Source organism: Protopterus annectens, chromosome 1.part2, assembly GCF_019279795.1.
Source record: "Protopterus annectens isolate FY-2018-M chromosome 1.part2, PAN1.0, whole genome shotgun sequence".
Lineage (NCBI taxonomy): Eukaryota > Metazoa > Chordata > Ceratodontiformes > Protopteridae > Protopterus > Protopterus annectens.
Genome location: NC_056727.1, coordinates 328,326,519 through 328,343,482, shown reverse-complemented (window position 1 = coordinate 328,343,482; position 16,964 = coordinate 328,326,519).

The following is a 16,964-nucleotide window of genomic DNA, read 5'->3' as shown; positions in this document are numbered from 1 at the left end:
GGGTGTATCACACATCAGATAGTGTAGGAGGGGCTAGCACTGCTGCAAAATGAATTTTAAAATGAAAGGTAGATATTACTCAAAGATAAAAAAATATTTACATGTTTTAATTGTACAAGATAGAATATGTACATTTATTAGATAGAAGTTGCATAGTGGATTCCTTGTTTATGTGATGCATATGAATGAATGATGCCTGATTTGTGAATTTTAGTCATGCAATCAATGACAGCAATTATTTATACCATCATTTCACTACATTTGTGTCATTCAAACATAAGTCCTTAATTAAATACTATAATGTTTTGCATCAGTTTGGGCATGTTTGTTTGGATTGTCTGTATAAAATACCATCTACCTCTGCTCATCCTACTACTCTAGCAAAATGTAACAGAAAGCCTGGGTTGTAAAATGGATTAACAGGAGACATAAACGTGACTGTAAATCCAGACTAGAATGTTATATCTATACTGTACCCACAGCTTAGATCATCAGCTACTACAAAATGTACTTAAACAGTGATTTCCTTTTTTCACTTTAATCTATAAGAGGTAAGCTCACTAGGTAAAGTTTTCCTTTACAGCGTCAGCCCAAGCACACTGTCTAGTTAAGTGATTTATTCAGTCACACAGTAGACAAATGGAGACAAAAACAGTCAAACCCTCTATTCTGGACTACAGGAAGCATTAGAAGCTCAGAGCCTAAATCTCAACCACTATAGTGATTCTGGGTATAATGAGCCCAACCAGTAATATAACTATGGTGGGGCAAAAGGGGCAACTGCACTGGGTGTAAAGTGCTAGGGGGAGCAATTGGCCATCCATCATCCTGATCAGTCTTTAGTGAAATACTAACTTTTGCAGTAAAACTGGAGGTCTTAGTGCTCCATGTGGGGTCTAAACTGTAGCAAGAAGTTAGCTATAGTTTAAAAGTTTTATATATATATATATATATATATATATATATATATATATATTTTTTTTTTTTTTTTTTTTTTTTTTTAATTAAATCCTGAGCACTGTAGTACTCTCTGCAGGGTATATACTATAGTAACTGCTTACAGCAGTTTGCTGCAGTTTAAAGAAAAGTTTTTTTTTAACAGTCTGTGCTGGTATAAACTGAAGTGACTGTTTGCTACATTTGTAACAAACTGTTTGCTAAGGTTTAAAAGGGGAAGTTTTATTTTTCATTTTAACTAAAACCTGAGTGCTGCAGCTCTCTGTAACAAGCAGGGCATAAATTGTAGCAAATGTTTGCTGCATTTGTAGCAATCAGTTTGCTACAGTTTAAAAGAAGAAATTATTTTTTAAAACTAAAACTTGAGAGCTGCAGTGCTCTGTGCATATAGGATATAAACTGTAGCAGCTGCTTGTTACATTTCTAACAAGCATTTTGCTACAGTTTAAAAGAAGAAATTATTTTTTACTAAGAAAGTGTGAGGAAGGATGGTCAAGAGCAGGGTACAGAAATGAGACCTGAATGACTGTGGGATGTGCATCTAACCACCTGGTTAGTGTGCCAGTAGAAGGAATTGACTTTTTTTTTGTTTTGCTCTTCACTTGTAGACCTGGAGTGGGAGCAGGCACACAGATTGGGATTGGGTACTGGGTACTGTTTGCCGGAAGCATCCTGCATGTTTTGCAGAAGTCTTTTTTTTCTCTTCACTTGAGGAGCTGATGGAAGATGATGTTATTTCGTAGGATTGGCACATGGTGCTAGTTGAGACAACTACACTTCTGAGCACAATATTTTATCTTACTAGACTTTCCAGCAAGTCCATCAGAATTCTACACTTGACTTTTGTTGATCGAGAGCTATCCATTTAAATAAGCTAATAACCTTCATCCTTATTTTCTAAAATGTTTCTATCCCCCTTTACAACCAGGCCACTGATACCCAGAATAAATCCTTTTCTTTTACCATCACCAACCTACAATGGTATACTAACTGGAGCAAAGGTTCTGACACCTTAAATCACTTACTTTTCATAAATCAGCTGCACTTATTTAACATCCTCATGACAGCATGTCATGAGACAACAAACTATTATAACAGCAAGGCCTTTATATGTCCTTTTACTGTCAAAATTCAGAAGGTAACCCCTATAGAATTATACTACCAGTAGAAGTTTTGGAAGGCTGGAGCTTTGGACTCTTCCTGTTCATACAAATTATTAGCTTCCTATCTCCAACATAAAGCAATTATTTTATATTTAGATTACCTAGTGTTCTTTAGAAATGGATCCTCATGCTATAGTGTATATTTTCATGCAGAGTATGTTCAATATGACTCAAACATTTATGTCTGTTAATTTTCCATCAGCTACTCCAGCCAAATACCACCAAGGAGCAGAAGTATTCCAGGGCAACATAACAGGAAGAGGAGGATACATAAATGCATCTGTAAATCCAGGCTGAGATCCCACATCTAAGCTGTATACACAATTTAATGTTGCAGTACATGAAGGGGCTGGATTAAGGAGGTCCACAATTCCCATCTGTCAGATTTATACTGGCATTTTATACCAGAATCAGGAAGTATATGCAATTACTTCTCTCTCTCTCTCTGGGGAGATTTATTTTATTAATTACTTACTCAGTGTTTATTAATGTTACAGGAATACCTGTACAAACTGATCCTTTTTAAGCTATGACTTGGACCACTAGACAAATGCAACTTTAGACAACCAGTTCAGGCAATCAATATAATGCACAAATAAAACACTGTTATACAATGTGCAATTAAGATATATGTCGTGCAGTAAATGTAATAAGATTCAATGTACAGTTCTTCAAAGGGATCACTTGTAAATCCCTAATGCCAAAAATCGAAAGCAGAAAGACCAAAAACAAAAAGTCAAATGCCAAAAATCTGCCAGTATATATATATATATATATATATATATATATATATATATATATATATATATATATTTATGGCTGAAGCATAAACTATTGAATATGCCAATGTGTAAAACATACTAAAACACCAGATGTCAGTAACATTAGTCTGTCACCCTGCAATACTATAAAACTTGACAACTTCATCAGATTACCTTGGTCAGAAGTAAACGTGACAAGGTTTGAGCTCATCAAGTGTACATCCCTAAAGTCCAACTCATCAACCACAGTTTTCAATTGAAAATCACTTTCAGTATAGTTTTGTATTACTGTCTCAATAGTAATTATAAGTTTTTGAGATTTTGAATGTTTGAGTTTGTGCAATCCTGGAGTTAGTATACACAAGGAAGAAGTGCTTGGCTGGCAAATCCTCCAAATCAAAGGCACAGAGGCACTTGGACCCATGTAAAAATAATTTTTTTTGTTGGTTGAAGCTTCTTCAAATGGTTTGTTTTGTCTTGCTGAAGTAATAACCAATGTGTGCTCATTTAGATGTAGAAGAACCATCTAAGCCAATACAGAGGAATGTAATAAAGTCAAAACCAAATGTGACTGCTGTGATGATGTGAGGTAGTGCCAGCTATGCCAGAGAGAGAGAGTAGGACAATGCATGTGTAAAATATGCCAGCATAGCTAACTGGAGTTTTGTAGACAATTTTATGTTATTTGTATATCAAACTGATTTGTAAAGTTGATTGTGTTAAAATGTATCAACAGTGGGTCCTCCTGTACAGAAAAGAAATGTACATTTATATCAGACTGTACTGTTGTAGCTGAGAAAATGTATATATGTTAACAGAGTATGTTGGAAGGGAAGGGGTTAAGCTCAGCCCAGCTCACCTTAAGAAAAATATTTGGAAATTAAATGACTTGGATTAGGCAAAAAAGATTTTATCTCACAGGTCTGAATGCCGCCAGAGATGCAATGTCTGGTCTGGGATCCTGCTCTAATTGTCCTTAGTGGTGAGCTAATTGCTACCCTGGGATGCCAGAGAATAGCTGGTTAGACTCTACAAGAAGGATGAAAGTACTGGAATTGTTTTACAGTTTCTGGATGCCTTAACAAAGCTCTAGATGTGTATTGTGGCACATCTGTGTTAGATTCTGGTTCAGCTTGTAGTCAGGGGGATAATATGGGAACCACAAAGTCAGGTGACCAGATGTGATATCATTCTATAGCCAGCACTGACATTATTTTAGATATTAGTGAGCGATGTGATAGTGACACTCAGCACTTTGTTTTTGGGAACCTGACAACAAAGACCACTCACTCACTTCATCTTGTCTTGCTCTAGCAAGTAAGTAGGGAACAGTAATTCTTCTGTAAGTTAAGAAAATATAGTGTGACTAGTTAAATATTGTTTTTCTGTATCTGTATGAATCTTTCCATCTGTATTATTGTTTATATTTCCTTATAATTGAAACACTGCTGTTCACTGTAAATATATATTCATTATTTTCATGTTTTCTATTTTATTATTTACTATTAAATATATCTAGACCTTTCATTGCAACTGGTCTCTTAGAAACTAGTTTACTCTTGGAGAGTAATTGCATCTGTTTGGTGATACTGTGGGCTTCATGCTCCTGAAAGTCTTGTCGCTTGGCTAATACTAACATTTGTTTAAGTATTAATTTTACTAAGAGTAATTGGGTACCCTGGTAAGAGCCTTAAAGTAGCTGGCTGGTGGCATTGAATCTACCTTATACTCTGGGCAGAGGGGGCATAGCTGATAAATCTGTACAAATCCTTCCCAGGTGTGTGTGTGTGTGTGTGTGTGTGTGTGTGTGTGTGTGTGTGTGTGTGTGTGTGTGTGTGTGTGTGTGTGTGTGTGTGTGTGTGTGAAAATCAAATCTCAAAGAGTGTGTCTGTCAGCTGCTTGGAACAGGAATACAGAGTACTGGTTTCTGTAGAAAGAAAGGTGGAGACTTATTTGCACCCTGGAGAGGAAAACCCAGCCCCAAGACTGAGTGTGATCCCTGTGTGCTCTTAAGGGAAATTGTGCTTTGTACAGAGAGCTGCATCTGAAAATACTGGGTGTATCCATCTTTGTTTTAAATGAACATCCCCCTCCGGCGTCAGTGGTGAAGATTGGGGCTCCTTGATTACTGGCCCAGAGGAGGGACATGATAACTACAGCAGTCACCTGACACCCAGAAAGTTGCATTAAATGCACAAAACATTGTCAATAAGCAAAACAATGAAAACATTGATGTACACTTATGTACTTCATTAATGAAATATCTCAAATGGGAAGGATAGAACAAAATGAAAACGTTCAGAGAAGCCATAAGAAAGTGAGCTAATGCACTGCATTGCACACTAGCACAGATAAGAAGAATAGAAGCAGACAAATATGTATTGTAAATTGCATGAAAGAAACATTCAGTCTGAGTCAGTACACAGAAATTATCATAGAAAATGCACTGCATGTAAGTGCTGAAAGTTGTCCAAACATTGCCAGATCAATAGTGAAACTCAGAAGACTATAATCGAAAACCTACAAAAATATCTTTCTTTACAAAAACTGAAGAATGCTCCTTGATGTTTGAACAACTGCAGCTGAATCATAAACAGCTCAAGACTGAAAATGTGCACAAAGATGCCATCATAATGACAAAACAACAGAAACTAAAGATGGTACATTAAACCCCTTAAATGTTGAGCATTTTCAGATAAGTCAACAGAAAACTGTTTTTGGCTATTTTTGTTTGATTTTAAAATCCTGCACCACCAAAATGTTTCCATTACTCATTAAACTTTCAAAGAATGTTAATAGCATAATTATTTATAAAACTCCACTGGACTGTTCCCCTACCCTAAAAGAAGGCAAAGTAGCAACTGCATACTGAATTTTAATTAAAATCATTTTTGATGTTCATAGGTTCATAGGTAGGTACTAGGCTATTAGCCCTAGGGTCTATATAAGCCTAGCCAAAAAGATACCATGGCTTTCACCACCCAAGAAAATTATTTTCCTGTGCCCCTGTTGAGCAGAGCCACATAAGTGATCACTGGGGTGAATTTCCTATCTCCCATCCAATCATCAAGATTTTTCTTGAAGAGTGCTAATTAGGAGTTTTGTTTGATATAGATAGGTAGTTTGTTCCAGAGTATGGGAGGTCTCTGGGACAGGAATCTATCCCTCCAGCATGTTCTGTTTATTGTGATGACAAGGTTTAAGTCCCTAGAGTGTGTAGCTTGGATGGATTGGGATTTCCTTAAGTGGAGCATGTCCATCAGCTCTGGGTTTGACATAGCTCTGTATGTTAGGCAGAGATTGCCTCTGAGTAGATGATATGCGATGGAGTAAAGCTGGAGTTTTTTTGAGACGGTCTGCATAAGGCATCTGTTTGAGACTGTTAATCTTGTTTGTGAGGTATTTCTGTGGCCTTTCTAGTTGTTGTAGATGTCTTGTGAGGTATATACCAAAAGGGGCATTGTACTCTATAATGGGTCTAATGAGTGCCGAGTAGAGGGGAACAATGACCACTTTTTTCCTAGATGAGAAACATTTTGTGATGAGGTGTGCCATGTAGAAGGATTTCCTGACTACTGTGGTGATGTGATTATCAAAGGAGAGACTACTGTCCACTTGTGTCCCAAGGTCTCTTATCACACTTTCAGTGTTAAGTAGACTACCGCCTATGTGGTAGTTCATGGGTACAGAGTTTTTACCAAAAGGGATGACAATGCACTTTTTGGCATTGAGCTTAAGGCCATGGCTTTGACACCAGGCATCTATCTCAGTGAGGCGCTTTTGTAGGATGTCCACATCGTTAGGAGTTTCAATTATGGTTCCTAGTTTGCAGTTATCTGTGGACTTCGTTAGCCAAAGACCTCCTGTGTTAGGCTGTACTTCTGAGAAGTAGATACTAAACAGGAGAGGACCCAGGATTGAATCCTGCGATACTCCACTTGTCACTGGTCTGAAGTCGGATTTGGAGTCTGCTACTTTCACAGTGTGGGTTCTGTCATTGAGCTAATTGGCAACCCATCTTGTGGCATAGGGATTTATACTTAGTTTAGTGAGTTTATCTATAATTCCAGAGTGGGGGATGGTGTTGAAAGCCTTGGCGAGATCTAGATAGGCTGTGTGAACCACCTTACCCTCATCTACGGCTTTGGTGACCACTTCAAAGAAGTCTATCAGGTTTAGAAGACATGATCTGCCTTTGACAAACCTGAACTGGGTGAAGTCCAGAGTTTGGAGATTACCAGTGTCATTGTTTATAAGTTCCATGATGATACATTCTATAGCCTTGCAGACCAGGCTCGTCAGGCTAATGGGGCAGTAGTTCCCAGGGTCCGTGGTGGCTCCCCCTTTGTGGAGTGGGATAACTGTTGCTGTGCACCATTTAGATGGCACAAAGCCTGAGGGGAGGCTATGATTGAATAGGGTACTTAGGTGGGGTGCCAGTTCATTCTGTAGTTCGTGTAGATAGCAGCCTGGGATGTTGTCAGGTCCCATGGATGCTGTGTTCTTGGTTTTTACCTGTATAGCCATGATTACAGGAACTTTGCATTCTCCCGGTATAGAGATGGGCCCTTTAGGGGGTGAGAGGGGGTAAAGTTAGCACTGAACCTATCTGCCAGCATGTTGTCAATATCAGTTTGGTTCTGTATATTTAGTGACATTGTGCTGTAACTCAGAGCAGATCTGAGTGTTGCCATTGAGATTCTTGACATAGCTATAGAATGCTTTGTGGTTGTCTTTAGAATGAGTGGCGATTTTGTTTTCATAACTAGCTTTGGAGGATTTTATGAGGGATCTCAGCTTTTTACTGAGGCTGACCAGGGAGTTCCTCCAATCATGGGATTTTACTCTTTTTTGCAAGTTTCTTTCTTCTGTTGTAGCATTTGTTTATGGCAGGAGACCACCAGATTGGCTTCCTTTTTTTGGAGGATAGCATCTTGGTTCTGTTAGGTATTGCATGATCCATGCACTCATGTAAGTGCTTATAAAGTGCATCTGTGTAGGATTCAGCAGTCATATCTCTATTGTCCATCTGCATGGGTGCCGTGAAGTTTGCCACTTCTGCCTCAAGAAGAGTGAAGTTGGCTTTGGAGAAATTTTTTATGATGGTTTCAATAATGGGGGTTGGGGGTGGGGGCTGGATGTGGATGTCTAGGGTGATTAGCTTGTGGTCGGATCTGACGAATGAGGAATTTACCTCTGGTGTGGAACACCGGTTGCCCATGTTGTTAATGACCAGGTCTAGGATATTGCTGCCCCTGGTGGGAGTGTGGATAAGTTGATCCAAGGCATTGGAATTTATGAATTCATTGAGCAAATGAGTTGGTACATGAGTAGTTTTCCCAGTTAATGGTGGGGTAGTTGAAATTGCCCATTATTAGGGTGTTAGGTTGTACCCTAATATTTTCCAGACCTTTTGGTGAGGGAACAAGCCCTTAGCACTTTACCTGAGGACAAGAGGATCTGGTTAGCTGATAGACAATGTGCTACATCAGAGGAGTTGGGGAAGAAGGGAGACCTATACCCTAGAAAGCAAGGCATCCCTGCACAGGAAAGGGACCCCCAATACTGCTCATGGGTCTAAAGTAACCCATGGTGGGCAGCCCAGACTGTCCCAACAGAATCTGCCAGTAGCAGGGGATGCCAACCATCCAGGTACACATCCAGGACCTAGGGTTAAATGTTTTGAATGCAACCAGTGGGGCCATGTGGCATACAGATGTCCATGGAGGCAAGGCAGGGAACAAAAGGTGAGAGAGCCAGAAAGTGGGGAAGACAAAATGCCAGTAGTAGGTTGTCTGGAGACAACAGGGCTACCGAACTACCATCCTGCATGTGCCCTGATAGGGAAGGATTTTGATGAGGCAGTACTATGTGTTAATGCAGTTACACACATTCAGGCTTCGAGACAAGCATGTGGGTCTGGTAGCCTGGGGGAGGCCCAGACAGATGGCATACTTGCAGCCAGGACTGGTGCGGTGGTTACTTCAGGGAGGAAGCTATGTTGTAGCAGTGAGAATGAAGGTGAGCCACAGCTGCCTGTGGGTACTGAGGTTCCCTTGGACAGAGTGACTGCAAATGTAGAGGTGAGTAGTAATACCCAGGCTGACAGTGAGGCATCACTGTCAGAGGATGCCAGACTTCCTGTGGAAGGGGAGCTGGGAAGTATTACAAAGAGAGAGTTGACACAGGCTCAGCTCTCAGACCCTACATTGCAAGGCCTGAGGCAAGTAGCTAGTGAGGTACCTGATTCTCAAGGGAAGGGGGAATCTGTATACTGGGACAAAGGGTTACTGAATAGGGAGTGGACCCCTGTGGGAGGGCTAGAAGGTGAGAGGTACAGCAGTTGGTAGTGCCTAGAGCCTACCAACTGGCACTTCTAGCCATAGCCCATGACATTGCCTTTGTAGGTCATATGGGCATAAAACGTACAAAGAGACATATTATGCAGAACGTCTATTGGCCTGGAATTTCCAGAGATGTAACAGGGTACTGCAGGACCTGTGAGCAGTGCCAAAAGGCAGGCAAGGCAGGAGACAAGGTGAGAGCTCCTTTAAAGCCTTTGCCTGTGATTGAGGAGCCATTTCAGAGGGTAGCTATGGATATTGTGGGGCATCTGAGTACCCCAAGTAGAAGATTATGCTACAAGACACCCTGAGGCAATGACTTTGTCCTCCATTGAGGCAGAAAAGGTGGAAAATGCTTGATTTTCAGCAGGGTAGGTTTCCCAAAAGAAATACTGACTGACAGAGGTGCTAATTTTATGTCAGACCTGCTGGCTTGTCTGTGGAAGTACTGTGGGGTGAAGCACCTGAAGACAACACCCTACCATCCACAGACTAATGGTCTGGTTGATAGGTTAAACTCTACAATCAAGTCCATGCTAGGGGCATTTGCAGACCATTTTAAGAGGAAGTGGGACAAATATTTTCCCCATCTGTTGTTTGCTTACAGAGAGGTTCCTGAGGAATCCACATGTTTTCACCCTTTGAGTTGCTTTATGGGAATAGGGTAAGGGGACCTCTAAATTTAATTTGTGATGAGTGGGAAGGTGAGTAAATCTCACAAGGTGGCTGTTGTGGCATATGTTCTAAACCTCAGGACAAGGCTCAGGGAACTCATTGGCTTGGCCCAGGAGAACCTGGCAGAAGGACAGCAACAGAAAAAGGTATGATATGACAGGAATGCTCAAGTAGAGAATATGCTGTAGAGCAGCAGGTAATGGTCCTCATTCCTGTCAGACACAAGCTACAAGCAGCTTGGGAGGGACACTACAAGGTGGTAAGAAAGATAAGTGATGTTAACTACATGGTAGAACTGCTAGGCAGGAGGCAGGGGCACAAATTGTACCATGTTAATATGATGAAACCTTACCATGATAGGGAGGCTCTTGTGCTGACCATTTGCTGTAGATTGCAGGAGGAGTCTGAGGGAGATCTGGTGACTGATCTCCTCAGTTAGGCTCGGACTGACACCTCAGTGGAAGGGATAGCAATGTCCCAGCAGCTATCTCCTACCCAGATTCGAGAAATCCAAGCAGTTTTACACGAGTTTGGGGACATGTTTGCTGGGAAACCAGGGTGCACTGACCTGGTGCAGCACCAGATAGATACAGGACCCCAACGGCCTATTAGGTAGGCCACTTATAGAGTGTCTGAGAGAGTCAAACAGACTCTGAGGGAGGAGATACAGGAGATGTTGCAACTAGGGCTAATTCAAGAGTCCAACAGTCCCTGGGCCTCCACAGTGGTGCTGGTACCAAAGAAGGATGGCAGCACCAGGTTCTGTGTGGACTACAGGAAATTCAATAGTCACACAGAGTCAGATGCTTACTCCATGCGTAGGACAGATGAGACCCTAGAGCAGCTGGGTGAGGCTAAGTATCTTACAACCATTGATCTTACCAAGGGCTACTGGCAGGTGCCCTTGACTCCCAGTGCTAGAGAGAACTCAGCCTTTGTGACTCCTTTTGGCTTGTATGAGTTCACAAAGATGTCCTTTGGGATACAAAATGCCCCAGCAACCTTCCAGAGGCTGGTAGATCATATCCTAGCAGGAGCAGGAGGGTTTGCCCTTGCTTACCTAGATGATATTGCCATCTACAGCCATTCCTGGCAAGAGCACCTTCAACATGTCAGGGAGGAACTGGGCAGACTACACAGGGCAGGGTTGACCCTTAAGCTGAGCAAATGTCAGGTGGTATGGCAAAGGTCTCCCACCTGGGACATAGAGTGGGGAGTGGTAAGATCAGGCCAGAACCTGCCAAAGTAGAAGCAATTCAGGCATGGCCTGCACCTGTTACCAAAAAGCAGGTGAGGGCATTCTTAGGGACAGCAGGGTACTACAGAAAGTTTGCCCCCAGTTATAGTACCATAGCTGCTCCCCTCACAGACCTGACAAGGAAGAACAGGCCAGATAAGGTAGTGTGGACCCCAGCATGTGAGCAGGAATGCCAGGAGCTTAATGAAGCTTTGGGAGGACCCTCTGTGTTAGCCAGTCCAGATTACAGCAAAGAATTTGTTGTGCAGGTGGATGCTTCAAACCATGGGGTGGGGGCTGTATTTAGCCAGATTTCTTCAGAGGGTGAAGAGCACCCACTGGTTTATCTCAGTCGTAGGCTCCAACCCATGGAGAAATGCTATGCAGCTGTAGAAAATGAATGTCTAGCCATAGTGTGGGCACTGCAGAAATTTCAGCCTTATCTGTATGGAAGAAAATTCACTGTAGTGACAGATCACAATCCCCTAACATGGTTAAACAGAGCCAGCCAGCAAAATGCCAAGCTGCTAAGATGAAGCCTAGGGTTGCAAGCATATGTGTCAGTGCAGCACCACAATGGGATTAGCAATGCCAACGCAGATGAAGTCTCAAGACAGGGAATGGAGTAAGGTATACTCAGATAGACCTAACCCTCTTGAGCAACGTTTCTCAAGAGTCACTTGAAAAACTAGCTTGAGTTCTCTGGGGGGGATATGAGATATGTGAAAGCTGCCAACCTAGCCAGATAGAATTTTGTAGATAATTCTGTCATTTGCAAATATTAATATAAGCCACAGGCTTGTTTTCTTAAATGGAAGAAAACTGTGTTAAATGTGGAACTGCAAAAATGTAACAACAGTGCACTCTGCTGTAGGAAAGCTGATAAGTCAAGCATTGTGTAATTGTTTGATCACAAAACCCGGAGCCAAGATTTCTGGATGAAAGAAGTCTTGCTTTTGTTTTGAGACTAGAGTTAATTGCTAGAATTTGCATGTATAATGTATTTTATTACTATAGCTTCCTGACCAGGTGCAAGATCAAAGCAATGTAAATGTAGAGTTTCTGTTAGCCTGGGAACCAGGGATAAATGATGTAATCTGAAATGAGTCCGTGGTACTGTGTTATCAGTTTAAGGACAGAGAGATTCAGAGCATTTTTGGATTTGTCTTGAGAACATCCAACTCACCAGCACTCTGCCTGTGCTCTATATGTAAGTTTATTTTAGAACTGTGTTTTCTCTTAGATATAGCTAGGAAATAGGAAGATTAGACTCTTTTTTTTTTGCATCGATGTCAGAACTTTTCTACTGTATTATTTTAGGTATTCCTCTGTGATCTCTGAACTCTTGACTAGCACTGTGTAGTAAGAAGTATTGGCTTGTGTTTTTATTATTTATTGGTAAATATTTTTAAACCTTTCAACTATGGCTGCTTTATGTAGAGATAATTTAAGCTCTAGAGTACATTGCATGAATATAATGATACTGTCCAAGTCACTTCAATAAGCCTAGCTGTTCAGTTATATTTACCATTTGGATAATAATATTGCACAGTAATGATCGGACACCCTTTGATAAGGGCCTTATTAGTAGCTGATAATAGTGGTTGGTGGTGGTGATTACTACATTATAGCCTGGACAGAAGGGGCATAGCTGGAAAACCTGTACCAGCCTTCCCCAGGAGTGTCTGTGTGTTTGTATATAACTCATATCCCAAAGTGTGTGTGTATCAGCTATTTGGGCAGGGACACAAAGCACTGGTTGGACAGAGAGGGTGATGGAGGTTTTAGCTTGACCACTAGGCTGAAATCTGTACCCTATAGCTGTGCCAGTGGGGGGTCTTATTAGGGATCTGGAGAGAAAGGGAGAAACCAGCCCCAGACTGACTGTGATCTCTGTGTGCTCTTAAGAGAAGTTGCAATTTACTGTGTGTGTATTTGTTATCCTTCCTAATATGGACTTCCCTCACTGGTGCTAGTGGTGAGGATTAAGGCTCCTTGATTTCTGGGCCAGTGCACGGGCATCACATAAATAATCAATTAAGTGTGCTTTATTTATTTTTTTATGTCTTTTGTCCCCAGGCCTGGTGCCTCAGTCAGCTATATCTATCCATACTTCTACCCTGGAATTTTACCTGAGCTTCAGAGAAAGCTGTCTGAGGTAACCATCATCCTGATGGCCATGAGGTGGCTTTGCTGATTCCTCACATATATTCTTACTCAGCTAGTACCCCAGGGTTGTGTACCCCTGATCAAGACTGACTGCATCTGGACTACCCGGAAGACCAGGACACAAAGGAGGCAATTCCTTCTAATCAGGCTATGACTGACAGTGCCCTATCTTGTCTGCTGATTGAGTCTGGCTTACACCCAGATGGGACCTTAAAGGGAGACATAAACTTCTAGCTTCACAGAGCAGACACTCCCTCCAATTAATGACATGCATGATTCTCTTACTGGTCTTCCTATCTTAACTTCTTTCCCTGGTGATAATATAAACACTGCATCACACACACAAACACGGACACACACACACCCACACATTCACCCACACACCATGAATGCTATCATCACCAGCTTGAAATTCCAAGCCCATAACCTCCTCCAAGTGACCATCCTTGCACTGCAGCATAACAGGACCAGACCAGAACCTACCACTCATTCCCCTGGAAATGGACAAGCTAATCCAACCACTCACTCCCACCCTCTGATTGTCTCTTGAACTGCTACTCCCTCTCAGGTTATCTTGGTGATATTCATTGCTCAATCCCTCTATGCTACTAAGCTAGAGCTAAGTAAGTGTGCTTTAATAAATATACGTAGCCCACCATTTTCCCTCATCTCCAGATACCACCCCTGGTATTAGCTGGCTATGCTAAGATTCCCCAAGTTATTAAAAAGATAAAGAATTTAACCTGGATTGTGATATCCTTATATAAGTATATTAAACACAAAAATCAGGGATTTATAACCATAATCATGAGCTGTTGATGGTTAATTATCTTAGTGTATGTTCCTTGTCTTTAAGTACTGTCCCTGGTGTTGGCTAACTAATGACAACAGAATATCAAGTAAGCAATTAAAAAAAGTAAATTTTGTGTACTGTCATGTTTTATTTTTACTCTCGATATCATTATTCAAAATGAAAAGGAAATACTTTAACCTCGCTAGACAGCTCAGCTCTGGACATTCTCTGTCCAGGCTTCTCCTCTATTTCACCTGATGGCACCATGCAATGCAGAGTCAGCAGCAAATGAGAGAAACAGATGAGGATATTGTAAGGTGAGTGGGCAGAGCATAATAATGAGGCTTTTTGACTAGCACAGCATAATGACAATAAGGATAATTATAGGTCATAATATAATAAGCCTAAAAGGGAGTAAATGTGCACAAACTGTTCCAGAAATAATTATAAGCAATAAACAGCACATTTAAGATAAAATTATTGCAAACTGCTGACACGTACAGCAAATGAGAGATGAAAAGAGGTTGATATACACTTTAACTAGAATACTCAAATTCAGTGATATCAGATCAGTTGAAAGTATTAGCAATACATTTTACATTGCTAATGAAAGTTATTGCCTATGTTAATAATGTATAAAACTCAGAATTAAAGTAATTATGGAATAGTCTAATAGTCACAACAGAAGCAAAGCCTAAAGCTTTCTTTGAATAACAGGACAAGTGCTGTGGAAAAAAAGGCAGTGTTACTAATAAACAGCAATTTCATTTAACCAAAGATAACAAGCTGTAGAATATATATTTTTTTAATAAAAACATGCATTGCTTCTTTCCGAATTAGGGAATCAACTGATGAGAACACGGACAATAACTACAGATAAAAAAGCAAACAAAACAATGTACCAGAGCGGTAATAATTTCCAAAACTTCAAAGTCAATACTGACTTTTGTAATCCACACCTGATACATTCTCTCAACAAATTATCACTAGTTCAAAGTTTAAAGTCCAAGACCAGACATAGAAAAGTAGAACAGATTCAAATAAGCCACATCCTCAGAGCCAACAGTGAAAGGAATGGGATTCCAGCATTAAGAGCAACTGTTTCATGCCAAAACAGTTTGAATGGTAAACATAAGCTCCAAAAAAGTTCCCAGGGTTTAAAATAATAGAAATGATTATGACATCACAAAAGCTACTACTGGAAGTCAGATGGCTTCCACCATATAACATTGCACAGTGGTAATCAATTAATTTTCTGTAAGGGGCCTCAGAACAGTGAGCAAATCAGCAACCACACCTGATACAACACAAAAATAGAAAAGTCCAAAATCTGAAAAGCATATACATTACAATTATCAGACATGTGCCCCCTGGTCATAAAACCTCCTAAACCTTTAAATGGTAAAATAAACTGGTCTTACAGGAGAACCCAAAGAAAAATCTATACTTGATTGCTGTTGTTCACTACAATTGTTTAAGCATACAGTCCACTTGATTGTTCCCCTTCCTGCACCAAACTGACCAATTCATTTTTGCTGTGAGGAGAGCCCATGCCCATTGGTTGTCCAGGCAAGAAAAAAGCCATGACCATTCATTCTCTGATTAATGAAAAAGGCTAATTCATTCCCCACAGTGGCTAGAATTGGGTGTTAGTGAGTGGGCTGTCATGCTAAATACTGCGGATCCTCCATCTGTTCCTGTCCTACCAAATCCCCATGGTAGATATGATATCTGCAAATGATGATTCCTGGGAGAGTGCATCTGGGCTCATAGTCTGTGAGAAGGGGTTTGTAAGGAAAGAGCAGCTATGGCTTGGCTTCTTAGGTTATTGGTTTGATTGGCAGTAAAACATTTGAAAGAGAAGAGAGGGAGAGGTATCTGGACTCATACATTCTATCAAACCTCTTGTCATTACTGCAACATGGAACCACCTCAAACCATAATGCTGCCTGGCAGGCCCTATTACTCCTGGCTGGGTCACCATGACAATGAGACAAACTTCCTCCCTCCACCATGAAAGGCTAAGCCAACAATGGCCTCTCACTCCTCCCTTATGCTTGAATTTTCCAGCTTCCCACCCCACGTTTTCTGAACAAAAATTATCTGGGACATAGTCCAGGCTGTATCCTTCTATGCCACATTGCCATGCAACTGCTGCTAATACTGTTGAAATCTGCACTATCAGAACTCCCAGCAAGAAAACTGAAAGTGTTCACAGGAACAAAGGTGATTTGTACTGTGTAAAAACACAGAGCCAAATCACACACTAAACAAGGAGCTCATACTGTAAAACTAAACATAATGTGCCAAATGCTTATTAAGATGTACCCTAAAACAACAGGAAAAAAAACAAGTTTAATTAATTGCAGCTGAGTAATTTATTTAACATTTGTCTACTGGGAACAAAGCCAATTTTTGTCAAACACTCAGGGAGAAATGATCCAGATGCATGTCTTTATAACATAGAAGGAAACCCACATGAATGCAGGGAGAACATGCATCCCAGCCAAGCATCAAACCAGAGAACCTCTTGCTGGGAGGTGACAATACTACAGCTGCACCACTGCGCCACTGATTTAAATCAGTAAGTAAAAAGGAAAACTACAAATAGTAAAATCTAATCAGTGTTATGGAAAGGGAGCAAAGAAAACAGAAATGTAATCCAACCTGTTGTAAACAGTGTGGTATGTCATTAAGAATCCCATATGGTGACTGCGCATGCAAGAGTCATGTGACTCTGTATTGCTTAGGCAACTGCTTCCCTGATAGTAAAAAGATGGTTGCGTGCGTGTATAGCTGTGTGCATGTTTACCTGCAATAAATGCAAAGTGCCTGCAATGAATTACTGAGCTAGCACTAACTTGA